Below are 15980 nucleotides of genomic sequence, written 5' to 3' on the forward strand. Positions count from 1 at the left end.
CTCCCGGACCTCCCAGATCTCTGGATGTTTTAAAAGCTGCTCACCTAGCGGCCCTGCTCAGGCACCAAGTCAACTCTTATATGTTGACCTAAAACCAAAACATAGGCCAGGAGTAAAGAGCCTCAGGCCTGGGGTCTCCTCACGCCTGTCTACTTCTGCTTAATGGTTTATGCCTAACTGGAAAGAGATGGAGGGGAAATTTGGCATTTCAAGGCAAATCTTTCAAATCCCCACTTTCTGAAACAGTATGTGAACTGAAATACAGTCATACCTCGGGATAAATATGCTTCAGCTTAAATATTTTTGCGGCGACCCGCAAGTAATGGAGCGCAGATGCTCAAATTGATGTCATGCGCATGCGCGGAAGCGGCGAAACATGACCCACGCACACACAGACACGCAGTCGCATCTTACGTTGGCTTCAGGATGTGAACAGGACTCTGGAACGGATCCCGTTCGCATACAGAGGTACCACTGTACAGCCCTCCTTTGAAATTTGCACTTATCTGAATTTTGCGGTGCAGTTCTCCAACCAATGTTTACAAAAATGCATATATTAGGGGGAAATATGGCTTAAAAAGGAAAATACCCATGAAAATAGCATCCAGAAATGCATTATATTAAACTGCTGACAAAATTGCACATTACACAGAAAAGTGTGCTTGCTAGAAGAAATTAGCCCTAAATTGCTGGCAAACTTTTGTGAAGATGAAAAGAAAAATCGTAAATGGCAGCAAAATGCAGAGAACTGATTTTAAGTTTAGAAAAATGAGAAACCAAGAGAACTGAAATCGATAGAACCTTTTTTAAAAAAAGCGAGCCACTCAAGGTTCTCTTTAGAGGAATATAAAGGGTTTTCATAAATTAAAAATAAATAAATCTCATTTAATTTATTGATTCTAAAATATCTGTACCACATTATATTCCTCTAATAATCGCTAATAATTAGGGGATTCTGCAAAAAACGAGGAAGCCCATAAAATAAAACGATAGGTGCATGCAGGAGAGGTTGGGTGGTGACTAACTAAAACACAGTTATCCACAACTACTCTGTCACATCCAGAGGGAGCAAAACTTCCTTAAGCAGCAAAATGCTTTCTTCAGTAGCCAAATCATAGCGGGGCAAGTTTTGGATATTCTTACATGGGGCCAGAGCCTCCCTGCATGTAGAAAAGCAGCAATTCAGGGGAAAGGCTGGGCTTTTCCCTGATAAGCTAGGCTTCTGCATGCAGGGAGTTTGGAGTGTTGCAGGAGCGGGGAGAGGAGCCGTGGATTTGTGCAACTCCTTACCCACAGCCTGAAGCATTACCATCTAGGACTCAACCTGTGGGTCCCCAGATGTTGTTGGACTACAACTCCCATCATCCCTGAACTCTGGCCTTGCTAGATAGGGGTGATGGGAATTGTAGTCCAACAACATCTGGGGACCCACAGGTTGAGAAAGGCTGCTCTAGGGAAATCTGCACTGTCCCTATAAGATAGACTGGGCCCTAAACCTGGGCCCCGACCTGGCCACAGTGATCCATGCGACGGTCACCTCCAGGCTTGACTACTGTAATTCGCTCTATGCGGGGCTGCCCTTGAAGCTGTCCCACAAACTCCAGCGGGTGCAGAATGCTGCAGCGAGGCTCCTCACAGGGTCCCTGCCATGGGAGCATATTCACCCAGTGCTTTTCAAACTGCATTGGCTCCTGGTGGAGTACAGGGTCAGATTTAAGGCGCTGGTTTTGACCTTTAAAGCCCTTCACGGCCTAGGACCCTCGTACCTACGGGACCGCCTCTCCCGGTATGCCCCATGGAGAGCCTCAAGGTCCATAAATAGCAACACACTACTGGTCCCGGGCCCTAAGGAAGTTAGATTAGCTTCAACCAGAGCCAGGGCCTTTTCAACTCTGGCTCCGGCCTGGTGGAACTCTCTGCCTCATGAGACCAGGGCCCTGCAGGATCTGATTTCTTTCCGCAGGGCCTGTAAGACAGAGTTGTTCCGCCTGGCCTTTGGCTTGGAGCCAATTTGATTCCCTCCCCCTCTTTCTTTTTTCTTTTCCTTCTCCTCCTGCGATGAGGCATTTTAATGAGGCATTTTAATATTTTAATGTTTCAACATTTTAATGTTGTATCTTAATTTTGTTTTAAGTTGTAATCATTCAACTTGTTTTTATTATTGCTTGTTAGCCGCCCTGACCCCGGCTTTGGCTGCGAAGGGCAGGGTATAAATAAAAAAAATATTATTATTATTATTATTAAACCCCTGCCCTGTTTATCCCAGACTGCGTGAGAGTTCTTAATGATAATAAAAATCTGTCTTGAGAAGCTGTTGCTATGGCAAGCTGCCGCTCGAGACGACCAGCATCGAGAGCCTCTGTCCTCAGCGCCGGGCTCTAAAGCTGCGCACTCAAGCATGCCTCTGGCGTTCTTCGCATTCCTGCGGCCTTTGCAGCTTCAGTTCAGGGCAGCCGCTGCCCTCTAGACAAACCCCAGGCAGGCAGCTGCTCGCCTGTCTCCAGACAAGGGGCTCTTCCCCAGTTAGTCTGGAGATGCTGCAGGAGGAAAGGCCATTGTCCCCCGCTTCTGGTTCGCCCATCAGGTGGCAAGGGAATAAAGATTTTAGGCAGGGCGGAGGAGGGCAGGCAAAATAATTCAGTAGCGTGGGACGCGGTGCAAAGGTCTTATGAGCTAGAGGGCTCGGGCTCATTAGTTTGTCTCCGTATTTTAGGGCTCGTCCTCCAATTCAGGAATACTGAGCTCACCTCTTACCTGATTCAATGAATTTGCAAATCGCCAAAAACTTCAATATAGTAGTTGCTTTTTGAGGTGTCGAACGCAAGTGTGGCATAATCACAGCAGCAGCACTGTTGCTGCACATCTGCTGAAAAGACTACATTTTGGTTTGCGTAGTATATGCATTTCTCTTAAGTTACTATGTAAGGTTTCTACATCGAATAAATACTCCTTAGTCAGATGATAGCCCAGCGACTGTTAATAATGTTAATAAAGAATAATAATAATAATAGCATGTTGTTATTAATACTTCTAGTAGTAGTAGCAGAGGTGGTGGAGGCAGATCACAGGTATTGTGGCTAGTAGCCATTGATGTGTATGTGTGCGTATTCTCTGCAACTATTACGGTGACAGAAATGACCTCTGCACCTGCTCAGGAGCACTTTAATCTGATCTGAAATAATTAACTCCAAGGTGGAGCCCAGGCATCTCAGAACACAATAAAGCGGTCCTGGGGTTATCTGTACGGAATTTATGTTGGCTTGTTTTCATATTATTGCTTAACGTTGACTTTAATTTTATGCGTTTTCACCCTGTTGTCTTCCAGTAAAAGGCGATGTATACATATGATTGGTAAATAAAATAAGTGACTACGTTTTCTGAGGGGAAGCCTCCATCACACTGGGGCAATGCGTCACAACAGGCAATTGGAGGCATCATGGCATGGGCATATACAGAGTTCATTGAAATAAATAATAATAATAATTTTATTGTTTATACCCCGCCCATCTGACTGGGTTTCTCAAGCCACCCTGGGCAGCTTCCAACAAAATATAAAAAATAATAAAACGTCAGACATAAAAAACTTCACTGAACACGGCTGCCTTCAGATGTTTTCTAAAAAGTTGTCTAAAAGTAGAATATTTGAAATAGTTGTCTTACAAAGTGACAAAGGATTCCTTTTAATCTCCCCACCTTGCTCTGCATTACTCAATAGCGTACTTTTGAATCTGGATCATTTACACCTTTGTAATATGAGACAATGACTGGTGGGGAATTAACACAGGCTGGGTTGTGCTGGCATGCAAGAATTTTTCCGCACACAATAGTTGTGATTTGGTATTTATGAGCTTAACTTGGGCATAAAGGAAGAATGAAAAGTTCCAGGTGGCTCTCTCATTCTTTCATCTCTATCTTTTTTTGTAGGTGGTTCTTTTTTTTAAAGTAGTGATTAATCAAATCACTATTGTTACTTCTATAGAGTAAAAGGGCCCCGCTTCAGGAGTTGGCTCTCACAAGGCAACTTGCCTTAAGCAATTGTTACGTTGTCTCTGGGAACTCCAGTTTGTAAAAATAATTGAACAATGAACAAAATGACAGGATTTTGCTGCTGAAGTAAACTAATATGTGACATCACTAGTACTCTTCCGAGAGTACGAAAATTAAAACAGGTTGTTGCACTTAAATCTCGCTTTTTTAAAGCACTTGGTATATATTACTTCACAACCCTATAATACAGGCATGTATTATTGTCCCCATTTTACAGATGGGAGACTGAGGGACAGAGATTTGCCCAAGGCCTTCAGTTTGAAATCTGAATCAGGGAGTTCACAGTTCAGTCTCTTTACCACAGCCCTGTATTATCCAGGCTGAATTAGAAGCTAGGTATAACTTGGGAGCTTCTTTTTCTCTCCCTTTCTCTTTATTTTTTAACTTAATTGGCAGCTCTACACAATGACAGTGCTACATAGTGTGCCAGTCAGGGTCTCCATAACCTTTAAAAACAAATAAGCAACAATCCAGGTGATCTTCGAGCAGTGATGGGCAAATCTGCAAATTCGAGTTTCTCATTTTGCCTAACTTTAAGTCAGTTCACATTTCTGCACCAGTTTCTGATTTGCCTTTAAATCCCCACACACATTTGTCAGCACTTTAACCTGCATGTATCCTGACAGACACTCAGCAATTCGTAAAGAGCAATGAAAGACAGCAAGAAACAAAAAAAGAAAAATTCCTTGTAACAAAGACTTTCCTTGCAAAAGATTTTAAAAATACAAGAAAAGCCTGCTGGACCAAGTTAACGGCCAATCTAATCCACCATCCTGTACTCACAAGGGCCAACCAAATGCCTGCGGGAAACCCACAAAAAAAAGTAGAGACATCACCTTGCCAACAAAGGTCCGTATAGTTAAAGCTATGGTTTTCCCAGTAGTGATGTATGGAACTGTTTACTGTGGCAGGGAGTTCCGCAGTTTAACTAGATTAAACTACAAAAGACTACAACAGCACCAGGTAGGTTCAAGGAATGCCTTCAACTACTGGGCAGTGGGTCTCTCTCCCCCCCACCACCCCCCTACCTCAAACATTCACAATTTCCTACAGATGAATAGGTTCAAGCTTCACTTATATGCGCCACAAAATCATTTGTCACTAATAATAATAATTTATTATTTATACCCCACCCATCTGGCTGGGTTTCCCCAGACACTCTGGGCGGCTTCCAACAGAACACTAAAATACAATAACCTATTAAACATTAAAAGCTTCCCTAAACAGGGCTGCCTTCAGATGTCTTCTAAAAGTCTGGTAATTGTTGTTCTCTTTGACATCTGGTGGGAGGGCGTTCCACAGGGCGGGTGCCACCACCGAGAAGGCCCTCTGCCTGGTTCCCTGTAACTTGGCTTCTCGCAGCGAGGGAACCGCAAGAAGGCCCTCGGCGCTGGACCTCAGTGTCTGGGCTGAACGATGGGGGTGGAGACACTCCTTCAGATATACTGGACCGAGGCTGTTTAGGGCTTTAAAGGTCAGCACCAACACTTTGAATTGTGCCCAGAAACGCACTGGGAGCCAGTGTAGGTCTTTCAAGTCTGGTGTTATATAGTCTCGGCGGCCGCTCCCAGTCACCAGTCTAGCTGCCATATTCTGGATTAGTTGTAGTTTCCGGGTCACCTTCAAAGGTAGCCCCACGTAGAGCGCATTGTAGTAGTCCAAGCGGGAGATAACTAGAGCATGCACCACTCTGGTGAGACAGTCCGCGGGCAGGTAGGGTCTCAGCCTGCGTATCAGATGGAGCTGGTAAACAGCTGCCCTGGACACAGAACTGACCTGCGCCTCCATGGACAGCTGTGAGTCCAAAATGACTCCCAGGCTACGCACCTGGTCCTTCAGTGGCACAGTTACCCCATTCAGGGCCAGGGAGTCCTCCACACCCGCTTGCCCCCTGTCCCCCAAAAACAATACTTCTGTCTTGTCAGGATTCAAGCTCAATCTGTTAGCTGCCATCCATCCTCCAACTCAGGCTCTGGTCTCCTACTTTGAAAAGATAGATGATTCTTCGCTAAGAATCTCACATATCACAGCCAAACAGCAAAACTGCTGGAAAAAGCAGCAGCAGCATAGATTGAAAGATGCACATTGCTCTCAGATCTAGGATTATCTTTTCACTATGGGAACCGAAAACCTAGCCGGTAAATTTACTCACAATTCAAAGTCCATCGCATCATAGTTGGATAAGACATCTGATAAAGCTGTGTATGTTATTGGGCATAGTCTCACCCAGTGCAAACTAGGGTGGCACCATTGTGGACCTGCACGCCTAAATCAGGATTAAGTCTACCCAGGTCCTTTAAAAACATATAGAGCCCTAGGGAAGAAGAAGAAGAAGTAATGCTCTCTTCCCCACATACATAGTTTTCTGGATCAGCTTGGCCTCTGAGTCTTTAGGTGGTGAGTCATCTTTAGATTGCTATTTAACACATTTTCATTGCAATTGATAGGACTGAACTGTTAAAACTGTACCCCCTGACCCTGCAACAGCACCCAAACTCCAAAGCAACCTTTGCAGACATCTCTTCAACTTAAACATACCGGCCTTAAATGCCAAATCACATTTACACCTCTGGACCTCTTACACCAATCTATTTCACTAAACAGTGTTAAAGACAGTGTTTGCCTGACTGCTTCACTGCAGACACCTTCAATTTGTGCAAGTCAATTTCATAACCCTGTTTCAGCAATCCTATTATTATATACAATCAAGGCTTTTTATTTGAATCCAGGCTTAGGTAGTTTTCCTTGCCAGGCTTCCCTCCAGAACCTGAGAAGCATGGAATACAAGAGTGCCTCTAAGCATGTGCAGAGTGATTTCCTCTCATTTGCAAATAATTACAAGCATCAACTGAAACTCGCAGGAATTTCGGACGGTGCTTACGGGTTTGAAAGAACAACTTCAGGTAACCTTGAGCCCTGTTAAATTACAGCCCTGTAATCCATCACTTTTCTCCCAGCCCAGCTCACTTCCAGTGAAGCAGCAAAAGGACAACAGGCAGGTAGGTAAAATGCGGAAGGGCTCTGTAACCTTCCTGCGCACACCCCATATTGATGTTGAAATCAGCCACTTTGTCTGCCCCTAAGTACCATATTTTTCGCTCTATAGAACGCACTTTTTCCCCTCCAAAAATTAAGGGGAAATGTTTGTGCGTCCTATGGAGCGAATGCAGGCTCCTTGGCTTCAGCGAAAGCAACGTGAAGCCTCCAAAGCGCAGAGGGAGCACTCCCTCTTGCTCTCCAGGCTTCAGGGATAGCCGCCTGAAGCCTTTGGAGTGCAGCGGGACCTTGCGCTGCTCTCCAAAGGCTTCAGGGATAGCTGTGCAAAACGCTCCATCTTGCTGTTCTAGCTTTGGGGTTAGCGGCGCAAAGCCTCCACAGGGCAGCGGGGTGCCTTCATCCCACTGCCCTCCGGAGGCTTCGCGGGCTGTCCCAGAAGCCTCCGCAGAGCATGGGGATGAAGGCTCCCTGTGCCCTGCAGAGGCTTCGTGCAAAGCTAGACCAGCTATCCCAGCAGCTATCCCAGAAGCCAGAACAGCAAGAGGCTATCCCAGAAGCCAGATCCCTCTTGCTGTTCTGGATTCTGGGATTCAGATTTTTTTTTTCTTGTTTCACCCCCCCCCCCAAACTAGGTACGTCCTATCGTCCTATAGAGCGAAAGATACGGTAGAAGTCAGTTCAGCAGATTTCCCACCACTGCTTCTCTATGCCAGCAGAAGCTTCACCTGTTGAATTTCTCCCGGTCACACATTTGTTAAAGAGACAGGAGCTCTGCCTGGGCGGGGGGGCGGGGGGTAGAGAGAGAGAGAGAGAGAAAGAAAAGTGGCCACCTTTCTCACAGAACAGCCTCTACATTTTCAAGTTTCACTAGAAAAGCCCCGAGACAGCAGGTGAATCATTTGTAGGACACAGAACATACTATGAGATTTAAATCGTACACATCCCACGTCATGCGCAGGGCTTTAAGCCAACTCTTTTCATGCTCCAGGCGGCCTTCCTTAATTTTTAATCTCAAGGCCTCAACTTTGAAGCGACACCTCTTAACAGAACGTCCTTACCTCCCCAGCCAAGGTTTCAAAACTCCAGCAAAGCCTGGGCAAAGTCTCTATTTGTGGCAGGATGCAAACTTGTCTCAGGGAGCCTGGACAATTTCTCCTGCTGTCATCACAGGGAGACTTGTTTGTCCACTTTATGGGCCCTAAAGAATCATTGCAGCCGGCCACCTGGATTCCTGAGATTTCCACCTCCCTCCTCCCGAGCCGTTGTGTACGCAGGTTCCAGATTCAACTCTCCCTTCTTCTCGGCGCTGAGTTCAGCAAAGATTGCTTTACCTTACAGAATACGGAGGAGAGTCTTGTCGACAGCCATGCTTGTTTGGAGAGGCGCTGAAAGAGGCGAAGGCGGCAGTGGCGGCAAAGCAGTGATCATCTCAAAAACGTTTACGGGAAAGGAAGGAAGGAAGAAGGACTGAGCAGGCTGTTGCTGGTACATAAGGGAACTAACTGGAGGCCGGCAAATCAGTAGCAGGCCAATGAGGCAGGTGGATTCTGTCTGCTGCCTGCTGGCGCTATGAAGAGCCAACTGCTGAACGCTGCTCTTAGATTACTGCTCTACCTGCCAATTGCCAGCAGGCCGGGCTGCAGACAAGGACTGAAGCAGATGGAAAAAAACGGGAAGTGGCGGGGGAGTGTGAGTCAGCTTTTGCCAGGAGTTTTGGGGAATGCAATTTATGCCACACAAAGAGACAGGAGAGAGGTTGGAACAGAAGTAAATCCTGAACAAGCAAACACGCCAGAGAAATGCAGCGCCGTGATTTATTACGTGGTAGCCACTGCCACCCCAAATCTCTCTGTAAAGGGACTTGGGAATTAAGCACCCAAGAGGGCAACCCAATCACTAGGAAAGTTTGGAAACAGGACACCTGTATTTCTCTGCCCTGCAAATGTGGAGATCGTGAAATACGGTGCAAATACCCCAGGCCACTTAGAAAGGTGAAATCTGATGCACATGTGTTGGAGACACCACAGCCACACACAAGGTGTAAATATGAGATGTTTTGCATCCAGTGGCCACCGGGAACTTAGAGCACACCAGCACAGGGAAAGCCTAGGCAGTGCAGCATAGTGGCTAGAGTGCCAGGGTGGGATCTTGGGAGACCTGTGGCCATGTTGCTCACAGGATGGCTTTGTGCCAGAAAATATATATGTCGGCAAAATGAAATCTAGACTTACAGTGGTACCTTGGTTCTCAAACTTAATCTGTTCCAGAAGTCCGTTCCAAAACCAAAGCGTTCCAAAACCAAGGCACACTTTCCCATAGAAAGTACAGTAATGCAAAATGGATCAATCCATTCCAGACTTTTAAAAGCAATCCCTAAAACAGCAATTTGACATGGATTTTATTATCTAACAAGACCATTGATCCATAAAATGAAAGCAATAATCAATGTACTGAACTATAAAATAAATAAGACAATATTGTAGATGATAAAAATTAAAATTAATTTTTTTTCTTACCTGCACTGATGATAGTCATTGTTTGGATGGGGGGGGGCTTTTATCCATTTCCATAGTCACACAATCAATCAATCAGTAGCTGAACTGGGTTCCACACAGTCACAAAAACAAATTAACTGAAAAAGCCTCAAAAACAAAAACACAAAATAAATAGCAAAATCAAAAATGCCAAACTTAATCCGTAAGGCTTCCGGAATGTTTGAAAACCAAGGCACAGCTTCTGATTGGTGCAGGCGCCCCGGAAACAATAGCTGAAAAACATTTGAAAACTGTTGAAAACTTACTTCCAGGGTTTCGGCGTTTGAGAATCAAGGCTTTTGAGAACCAAGGTACCACTATACTAATATAGATAGATGGATGATAGATAGATAGATAGATAGGTGATGATAGATAGATAGATAGATAGATAGATAGATAGATGATAGATAGATAGATAGATAGATAGATAGATAGATAGATAGATAGATAGATGATAGATGATAGATGATAGATAGATAGATAGATGATAGATAGATAGATAGATGATAGATAGATAGATAGATAGATAGATAGATAGATAGATAGATATAGATATATAATGTGTGAACACCATTATGTCTGTCATTGCACACAACTGCCACCAGATTTACGTTGTGGATTTTCAAAACCCAGCTATAGAAAAGTGATCATGTGCACACTTCCCATTTGGCAGCTTTCTATGTTTACCCAAGGATCATCTGAATGAAGACTCTTTGTCTTTAGACTAACTAGCCAAAGGCTTTGAGATTCTATGTACCACAGCCTTTGCGACAGAAGTATTACAAATGGTTCCAACCAGACCCAACAATGTGAAGCCAATGCATCTAAAAGTTCACATTTAAAGCTTCCGGTCTGATGAAATGTCTCTGCAGCACCACCCAAAGAGTGGGGGGGGGGGGAAGAGAAGAAGATGATTAATACTGCACAAAACTAACTCGAGCAGAACATTAGCATCCGCTGCTGCGGCAAGCCTTACAAAGCTACGACTGGATTCATAATCACTGGAACCAAATCCATCTGCTAATTGATTTCATTCACAAAAGTGGGATTTAGTTGATTTACTTTCTTGGCACTCTGTGCCAAAGCTCACATGAAGTGACATTAATGCCACAGCAAAATTAAGGGGGGGGGGAGAGATTAGGTTAACATGGTTTGTGAACTATTATTCTGGCATCTTGCTTTTTTTGTAAAAATGCCAGATACTCTTGAGGCATAATCCATTAACTCCTGGTAATGAATGAAGAAATGCTATACCTGACTGAAGAATGCTAAAAAGCGGCAGGAATCTTTCCTTTGATTCAGAGGGACTCTGGCTGTTAAGCCTCCTTTTCCTCCTTTAACTCCTATGCAGTGGTACCTCGGGTTACATACGCTTCAGTTTACATACACTTTGGGTTACAGACTCCACTTACCCAGAAATATTACCTCAGGTTAAGAAGTTTGCTTCAGGATTAGAACAGAAATTGCGCAGTGGCGGCGCAGTGGCAGCAGGAGGCCCCATTAGCTAAAGTGGTGCTTCAGGTTAAGAACAGTTTCAGGTTAAGAAAGGACCTCCGGAACGAATTAAGTACTTAACCCAAGGTACCACTGTATCAGGGGTAGGCAACCTAAAGCCCAATCGCCTTCTCAGTCCGGCCCACAAACGGTCCGGGAATCAGCGTATTTTTACATGAGTAGAATGTGTCCTTTTATTTAAAATGCATCTCTGGGTTATTTGTAGGGTCTGCTTGGTGTTTTTACATGAGTAGAAAGTGCGCTTTTATTTAAAATGCATTTCTGGGTTATTTGTGGGGCATAGGAATTCAATCATTATTTTTTTTCAAAATATAGTCCAGTCCACCACATGGTCTGAGGGACGATGGACAGGCCCACAGCTCAAAAAGGTTGCTGACCCCTGTCCTTTATAGCAATGGCAAACTCCTTCTAAAGGTGCCAATACTTATGTAGGCCAAAACAGCACCATGCATTCACAATAGACTTGGGTGAACCTCCAGGTTTGCAGAAGAGTGAAAGAAAACTCCAGAAAAGAAATCCTAAGTGATGAAGCGAGAAAACAGGAAGCCTGAACCAAGTGCTCTAGGCACTGCAACATTTTGTTGCAGGGCACACTTTTCTAAAAACCATTTGCTTCAACAAAACCATCCCGCGGCCATTTTAGGAAACAAATCCCCTGCACACAGAAAGCTACAAGAGTGCTGGCTTGGATCCGCGACCGTGGGTAACCTGCTGTCTGCATGGCTCTGGCACCGAAATTTGTGAGTGCCTGACCCCTTCATGGGGAATTTTGTGGGTGCTTGGGAGCCCGGAGCCCCAGGGAGTTGGCACCTATGGAAATCTACAATACCAAGAACGTGTGCAGAGGTGGGCAACTAAGATGATCAAGCATCTAGAAGCCAAGCCCTATGAGGAACGGTTGAAGGAGCCAGGTGTGTTTAGCCTGGAAAAGAGGCAAGTGAGAGGATAAAGGTAAAGGTAAAGGGACCCCTGACCATTAGGTCCAGTTGTGGCCGACTCTGGGATTGTGGCGCTCATCTCGCTTTATTGGCCGAGGGAGCCGGCATACAGCTTCCAGGTCATGTGGCCAGCATGACTAAGCCGCTTCTGGTGAACCAGAGCAGCGCATGGAAACACCGTTTACCTTCCCGCCGGAGTGGTACCTATTTATCTACTTGCACTTTGACGTGCTTTTCAACTGCTAGGTTGGCAGGAGCAGGGACCGAGCAACGGGAGCTCACCTCCTCGCAGGGATTCGAACTGCCGACCTGCTGATCGGCAAGTCCTAGGCTCTGTGGTTTAACCCACAGCACCACCAGCGTCCCAAGTGAGAGGATAGCCATCTTCAAATAACGGCTATCACATGGAAGATGGAGCAAACTGCTGCTCTTGAGGGTAGGACTCAAAACAAGTTACAAGGAGATTCGGACCAAATATCAGGAAGAACCTTTTGACAGTAAGAGCTGTTTGGCAGTGGAACGGTCTCCCTCAGCAGGTGGTGGGCTCTCCTTCCTTGGAGGTTTTTAAGCAAAGGTTAGATGGCCATCTGTCATAGATGCTTTAGCTGAGACTCCTTCATTGCAGGGGGTTGGGCTAGATGACCCCTGGGTCCCTTCCAACTCTACAATCTATGATGGCATGTGTGGCATTTGCCCGTTCTTTTGAAAATGTCTGTACAGGGGGAGAGAAAGAGTTAATAGCTGGACCAATAGAAAATCCAGAGGCAGAGCCTACCTGTTTATAAAAGGGCTTAGCCCCAGGTTTAGTTAGTTAGTTAGTTGGTTGGTTGGTTGGGAAAGCAGTTGGCAGACAGATGGAAATAGAGAGACAGTTAGTGCAGTTGGTTCTTGTGTGAGGGGAGGTAGAAGAGTTAGAGACAGAATAAAATAAGACTAAAGTAAGGGTAAAGGGTAACAGCGTTTCGAATGCATTTAAAGTTTGTTTGTGTTTGCAATAAACTACAATCTTCATTGTTAACTTAAGAACCTGACTGAGATTAAGTGATTTACCGGGAGGACCTGTTTGGTGGCAGCGGATTAGTGGTGTACGGGTCAATAGTCTGTGAGACGACCGGGGGCTCCGTACGAACGCCACAGTATGACTCTAAGAAAAAATGTGAGATGAATTCTCCTTGATATCTGATTTTATAAATGGGAGAATTAGGGCAGAGACAGAGGGAAGTAGAGGTGCACCCAGTCATGTGAGTTCTCCTGACTGCAAGCTGAATTGGTATAGCCCAGACCAGACACAGGCTGACCACATGACTGTTCCTCCACAAGCCATAAATATTTGGTTTTTCGGGTAGTTATATATCCACTGCAGATGCAGGTGGTGCTATGGTCTAAACCACTGAGCCTCTTGGACTTGCCAATCAGAAGGCTGGCGGTTCAAATCCCTGCGACAGCGTGAGCTCCCGTTGCTCTGTCCCAGCTCCTGCCAACCTAGCAGTTCGAAAGCACGCCAGTGCAAGTAGATAAATAGGTACCGCTGTGGCGGGAAGGTAAATGGCATTTCCGTGCACTCTGGTTTCCATCATGGTGTTCCGTTGCGCCAGAAGCGGTTTAGTCCTGCTGGCCACATGACCTGGAAAGCTGTCTGTGGACAAACGCCGGCTCCCTCGGCCTGAAAAGCGAGATGATCACCGCAACCCCAAAGTCGCCTTTGACTGGACTTAACCATCCAGGGCTCCTTTACCTTATGCCCCCTGTGTTAAGTTACTGCTTGGGAAATGGTCCTTCATTCAAAGTCCATTGAGATTCCCGCTTGCCCTGCTTTGCATGACTGCTGAAAACATGATAAAAATCTGTTCTCCCTCACGAGTTGCAGATTACAACACCGCTCTGCAGTGGCAACATAATCAGACCAGAGGGGATTGGGGCCTGGGTAGCTGGATGCACATTGCTGCTTCTGGACCTTATATTTATCCCATCCATCAAATAGACGTCAGCCTTTGCCCCATTCGTTTTTATCTACCGTTTTCTTTGCATGCCTTCCAATAACTGTTGTGCGCTTATGGTGACCTGAGAACTCACCTGAGTCAGCTTTGGTTTCCCCCTTCGACAGAAACCGAGGGACTTGTCAGCTATACTGCGGAAAGTTCATGTTCCCCTATCATAAAATGCATGGAGGAGGCCAAGTGAACTGTACGGCAATAAATTAAACCAGTAGATGTAAAACAATATAATAAATGCACTGAAAGGTAGGAGGCAGGACAATCTGAAAGAAAAGTCAGGCCACTGAGATTTTAAGTGTATGAGGATCATAGGCAGACTTACTAAGAGGTTCTTATTTTTTCACAGCTAAACAGTATCAGTGAACAGCACTGAGATAGGTAAACTGCTCATCAAACCAGAGCTCCTTACTAGAATTCAGGGGATGCAGGTGGTGCTGTGGTCTAAACCACTGAGCCTCTTGAACTTGCCGATCAGAAGGTCGGCGGTTCGAATCCCCGCGACGGGGTGAGCTCCCGTTGCTCTGTCCCAGCTCCTGCCAACCTAGCAGTTCAAAAGCACGTCAAAGTGCAAGTAGATAAATAGGTACTGCTGCAGCGGGAAGGTAAACAGCGTTTCCGTGCACTGCTCTGGTTTCTGTCATGGTGTTCTGTTGAGCCAGAAGCGGTTTAGTCCTGCTGGCCACATGACCCGGAAAGCTGTCTGTGGACAAATGCCTGCTCCCTTGGCCTGAAAGCAAGATGACCGCCGCAACCCCATAGTTGCCTTTAATTCGACTTAATCGTCCAGGTGTCCTTTACCTTTAACTTTACTAGAATTCCACCCCCTCTGTGAATTTCTCCCTTATGTTCGCCAGATTATATATGCTGGTGAATTTTCATGAAGACTTAATTTTAATGCAAATTGATTGGAATATGGCAAACTGAAAGAAACTAAGATTGACAGATTGGACCCTCCCTAGCTTTTACTGGTGCTCAATCCAGCATCCATGGTCTACTTATCACACTACTCAGTGAACATGACGCAAGCATTTTTGTTTATACATAGAGGTTTATCTGTCTAGAAAGAGCCAACTCCCAAACCCGCAAAACACACTTCCGCTTTATTGCTTCTGTCTGAACAGTCAAACGCGAGGAAGGAACAAATGAATCTCATTGCCTCCTGGCCAAAGTATCTTCTGTGAGAATAAAAGTTCAAGCGAGTTAAGGGCTTATTAAACCAACTGTTCTTTTGTGGATCATAGCCAGAACATACTGAATGTAGGAGAGGTGTTTTGCTGTTATTTGTCAACATACAGGATGCCGTATTTTTTGCTCTATAAGACTCACTTTTCCCCCTCCAAAAATTAAGGGGAAATGTGTGTGCATCTTATGGAGCGAATGCAGGCTCCATGGCTTCAGTGAAAGCAACACGAAGCCTCCGAAGCGCAGCAGGAGCGCTCCCGCCGCGCTCCGGAGGTTTCACATTGCTTTCTCTGAAGCCTGGAGAGCTTTGTGTTACTTTCGCTGAAGCCGATCCCTCTTGCTCTCCTGGCTTCGCTTCACTGGAGAGGCGCTGCACAGCTTTCCCTCTCTGCGCAGCGCCCCTTCAGCAAAGCGGGAGGAGAAATGGAAGGTGCTCCGTTTCTCCTGCCGCTTCGCTGAAGGGGTGCTGCGCAGAGAGGGAGAGAATTTTTTTTCTTGTTCTCCCCCTCTAAAACTAGGTGCGTCCTATGGTCGGGTGCGTCCTATAGATCGAAAAATACGGTGCTTTAATCTTATAAAACAATGCAAGCCCCCCCCCCCAAGGCAATCCTTGCTCCAGAGAGCTTTATAAGCTATTCTTGCAAACATGCATTTCCCAACACGCAGCAGGGAAGAATCGCACATCATGCAAGACATGAGGCTACTGTCCAAATTGGCAGCCTCCTGTCTAATTACCACCCCTTTCTTGGCTAATCTGTAGGCACCAACCCATA

The 15980-nt window shown here is 45.6% G+C and overlaps 1 protein-coding gene across 2 annotated transcripts in view; it reads right to left on the minus strand.

Annotated features, from left to right (window-relative positions):
• Positions 1–15980, minus strand: part of SHROOM3 (shroom family member 3) — a 212840-nt gene that overhangs the window by 145000 nt on the left and 51860 nt on the right. The window contains exon 1 of one of the 2 annotated variants that reach the window (XM_083631566.1): positions 8376–8623. The exons of the other annotated variant lie outside the window; for it this stretch is intronic. The gene's annotated coding sequence lies outside the window, so the exon portion shown is untranslated. Of the gene's footprint in view, positions 1–8375; positions 8624–15980 lie in introns of those variants that run through there. 2 annotated transcript variants of the gene reach the window in all.

This window comes from Podarcis filfolensis (assembly GCF_964270895.1).
Source record: "Podarcis filfolensis genome assembly, chromosome: 9".
NCBI lineage: Eukaryota > Metazoa > Chordata > Lepidosauria > Squamata > Lacertidae > Podarcis > Podarcis filfolensis.